At 46.3% G+C, this 4319-nt stretch overlaps 2 protein-coding genes across 5 annotated transcripts in view; one reads left to right on the forward strand and one right to left on the reverse strand.

The window, feature by feature from the left end:
• angptl1a (angiopoietin-like 1a) overlaps nt 1-3028 on the reverse strand; it is a 16419-nt gene extending 13391 nt beyond the window's left edge. Inside the window, exon 1 of the mRNA XM_031868379.1 lies at nt 2670-3028. The gene's annotated coding sequence lies outside the window, so the exon portion shown is untranslated. The remainder of the gene's footprint in view (nt 1-2669) is intronic.
• ralgps2 (Ral GEF with PH domain and SH3 binding motif 2) overlaps nt 1-4319 on the forward strand; it is a 72637-nt gene that overhangs the window by 56106 nt on the left and 12212 nt on the right. The window lies entirely within an intron of this gene.

The raw sequence follows: 4319 nt of genomic DNA on the forward strand, positions 1-4319 counted from the left end.
ACACACACACACAACCTGCCCCTCAACACACACACACAACCTGCCCCTCAACACACACACAGCCCTCCTTGTACGCACACTCTCAAACAGCAGAATCGGCCCCTCAGTGATTCATCACCCGGGCTGACAGATTTCCTTTTCTCTCAAATTACACAACGATCGCCGCTGAAAGAACAGAGCTGGAGGAGGCTCGGGGGAGAGAGGAGAGCCGGGAGGAGGGAGTTATTAAAAACTGTGAAAGCATTTATATGAATGTTTGTTTGTGGAAATGTTCAGATTTGGGAGATCACTCGTAACCACTCTCTCTTTCTCTGCTTCCCTGAGTCGCAACTTTAAGCTCATACCTCCGACTGCACATGCTTTATATTAGTTGAATCAGCTAGGAAGAACATGTTCACACACACACACACACAGCATAACGCTCTCATTTCCCACTGACCCTACTTAGTTACATACCTCCACTTCTCCTGACCCTCCAGGCTGACCTCTTCCTCCCTATGGTGACCTGTCCGTTCAACTGTGTCCAAGCTCTCATTAAGCGGATTCAAAATGAGCTTCACGGTGGAGCTGGAGACGTAATCGCAGCTCTCTCTTTTTCCTCACAATGTTTTTTGCGATTCTTCACCCCATGGAGCTACATGCTGCCCTGTAGCTCATAATGTAGTCCGGCTTCTTGTGCTGTGGTTGGGATTTAACCGCATGTTGTCAGTAGAGTTGTTTTTGTACGTGTGTGTGTGTGTGTTATCTGTGTCGGCCTCTATAAGTGTCCTACTGATAAGATCAGCTAAGCTGTGGCTGTGAGGGGTCTACACACACACACACACACACACACACACACAGAGCCTCAGGTCACATAGTGAGACACGATTGGCCGCATGCCCATCTCCCCTAAAAAAAAAAAAAAAACTAAAAGCGGGCCGGTGCTGGCTGAGCTATCAATCCCCCGCTGCGTTACAACATGGTGTGTGACAGGACGGCTGTGGGGCGGCGGGGTAACGAGCTCTGACAGTCTATTGTACATGCACGACCTGACCGCGATGTATTTGCTTGTCCTGCGACAGACTTTCTGTTTGAAGTCTTTCCTGCTCTGTGATTTACAGTCCTGGGCTTCGGGTGAACAGAATGGTTAGGTTACATGTGGATTGGTTGTAATGACCCATTCAAAGCTTTCTCCCAGACCCTGTCCCCCCCATGCAGGTGAACCCGAGGGCCAAGCACTGCCGGCACAGAATGTTCTGGGTGTTTCTCAGGCAGCTGCTCCCTCCTTCTCTTTATCTTTTCGACTTTTTTTCTTTTCCAAGCTGAGTTATTGGAGGTATTGATCTCGTGATTTATTGCTCTACTCATGAAATGTTCTCTTAGCCTTTTGCGGCCTTTTTTCTCAAGAAGGTCAAAGAGTCGTGCATGTTCTCATCATACGTGTGTGTGCGCTATAGTGTTTCTCTCTCTCTCTCTCTCTCTCTCTCTCTCTCTCTCTCTCTCTCTCTGTCTCTGTCTCTGTCTCTCTCTCTCTCTCTCTCTCTCTCTCGTCGTTTACAGCATTCACAGATGTGGCTTTGCAGCGAACACAGTATTTTCCACAGATCCCACCAACAGGCCAGGAACTTAAGTGAAAACATTTGAAGATAATTGTGAGTCGGCGATATGGAAGCTCACCAGATTGATGCCGTTAGTGTTCAAAGCTTCTGATTTTTTTCCGCTATCGGGGAAAGGTCGCGACTGTCCCTGGAGTGTATCTGATGGAGGATGTGGTTATGGTTGGATTATATTCTATCATCCTTTTTATTTATTTATTTTTTTATTTTTTTTCACAACTCTGTTAAAGGGAAAGTAAACTTTCAAGGATTCCACAAACAGTTTTCTGTGCGTCTCAGCGATCAGAGGCGTGTGTCGAGAGACATGTCACCACCTCATTAGGCGTGATACTATTGATCTAACACCGATTCCACCGGGTTAAACTCGCCTGCCCCCCCCCCCCCCCCCAATCCTGTTAGTGGCCAGGCTCAGATGGTGCTGTGTTAGGAAACCGAAAGCCGAGAAAAAATAAACAAGCCTGGCTCCAAAGCTCAAATCTCCCCATCCAATCAGATCAGCCTCCCTCTGGTGTTTTGCTGGAATGTGACTTTTCTTTCTCTCTTTAGCTTTCTGTTTCTCTTCAGGTCGGGTGTACTGTGGATTTTAGCTAAATGTTAATAGTTGAGGTGTTTCTCCTTGTTGCATCATAAATAAAACACAAAGGCACCAACACCAACTTTTCATTATTTAAGGCATTTTTTAAAGTTTACCCTCTTCACAATGAAAACGCCAAAATCAACGAGCACCGTAATTCATTCCTGTATTTTTTTTACACCCCCCTTAACACCCCTGACCCGGTCTCATTTACATGTGTTGCATGCACACGCATGATGCTCTACATAGTGTATCTCAGGCCTCAGATTCCAGAGCAAAGCCAAAGGAGCGTTGCTAAATGTTTCTGTCTGCAGCCGGAGCCTCCAGTCACGAAACGTCCTAACCTCTCTAACCTCTCAGCCAGAGCTCTCACAGCTGCCCAGACACACACACACACACACACACACACTCATACATACTGCACACATGCTGTCATGCTGACACATTACACACACTCCAAAAACAAAGTTGGAAACAGAATGAACTCGGGCAACATTTACCTTTTTAGTTGTGTGTGTTACCAGTAGTGGGGGTGTGTTTCCTTCAGTTATAGTTTCACGTGTGTGTTGTGTCGTGTCTTCACCGAGCTGCAGTGCTCAGGACTCATCTCTGTCTCTTTGTCCCCGTCTTCTGAGCTGCTCTGCCCTCCACTTCTGTCCCGCTGTTGGAAAAATCACAGGAAGTAAAGTCTTTTTCTGAACGAGGACCCTACTTCCCCAAAACGACGGTCTCCTCTCTGTGGACTCAGCTGTCCTGGGGCCCGGGCTCGGGCATGGTTCAATAGCTGGCCACTTCAACAGACTGAGCTCTGACGACCGATGCCTTGAGTTTTTCACAAAGGATGGGGGAGACTCGGAGAGGGAGGGGAAGGAGGATGAGAGGGGAGGAGAAGGGGGGTGTGGGAGTTTGAGATTGCCTTTTTTTCTTTTTTTTCTTCTTCTCTGTTTTGTTTGGAGTGGCCCAGCCTACCTCTGATGTCACTCTTATGGAAAAAAAAAAAAAAAAAAAAAAAAAAAAAAGACAGAGAGAATAACAGAGCGGCCTCATTAAGTTCCTCATCCTCAACAATGAGCGTGTTAGTTTTAATACAGGAGGCGAAGTGAGTTGAGTGAAAGGAAACAAGACCAGCTTGAAGTCTGGGGCACAGGCATGAACCGCTTTGAACCCCTTTTTTTAGCATTACCAACCCACAATCCCCCTCTTTTTTGGGGGGCTTTCTCCTTTCTCCTTAATTTATTAAACCTTCATTTAAGCAGATCAAATCCATTGAGAAAATAGCAATCTGGCCAAGAAGGCAGCAAAGTTAAATGTCAAATGCACGTCGATTTCATACATACAATGGAACAAAGACAAAACATTTCATTAAGTTGTGTAAAAACTAAAGTCCATGCATCAACAAAACGTTAAACGGACAGTTGCATGCAGAAAAAAGGGCATTTTATGTATTTGTGATTAAAACTTTTGTTAAAAACTCTCCAGCAAGATGAGAGTTGAGTCTGGCCTGATAACAACTCCCTTTTCCAGACTGCACTGGTGGCACCTTCAGCAGAGGGAAGAGCCGATTGTAATGCTGCTGAGGCTTCTGAGCAGCTTCCTGTTGAGCTTCAGCTGGGTATGTGAGATCAGATATGAAGGAGAAGGGGGAAAAAGGACGGCCCACTTTGTGAGCAAAATCCTCACTCTGGGTGAAGTCTGAGCTCATCTGGTCCTTATCGTCGCTGTCGTTTACTTAAATGTGTTTGAGTTCAGCAGATAGCAGGTGACGTTTTCTCCATGATTTGTGAGCATATTTCCTCTTTCTTACCCGTAGCTTTTTATTCTTTTAATTCAAGTTTTGCCACATGTAAACACACACAAAGTGTCCGTGTACTCTAAACCACAGGTCCTCTAAGTGTGTGTGTGTGTGTGTGTGTGTTCCAGGTATGGATTTGTGCATGACTAACTGCTGTCATCCCCGACATGCTCTCAAAAGAGCAGCTACAGCGGTTAAGCCTTCCGGATCCCTCTCTTCTTCCTCCTCCTCTTCCTCCCCATCTCTCACTTCCCGTCGTACAGCCAACTGCTTCTCCCGCTCACAGCCTCTCCGTTTCTGATTCCAGTCAGGTGTGTGTGTGTGTGTGTGTGTGTGTGTGTGTGTGTGTGTGTGTGTG

Source organism: Anarrhichthys ocellatus, unplaced genomic scaffold (genome assembly GCF_004355925.1).
Source record: "Anarrhichthys ocellatus isolate YVR2014 unplaced genomic scaffold, GSC_Weel_1.0 scaffold42, whole genome shotgun sequence".
NCBI classification, from domain to species: Eukaryota; Metazoa; Chordata; class Actinopteri; order Perciformes; family Anarhichadidae; genus Anarrhichthys; species Anarrhichthys ocellatus.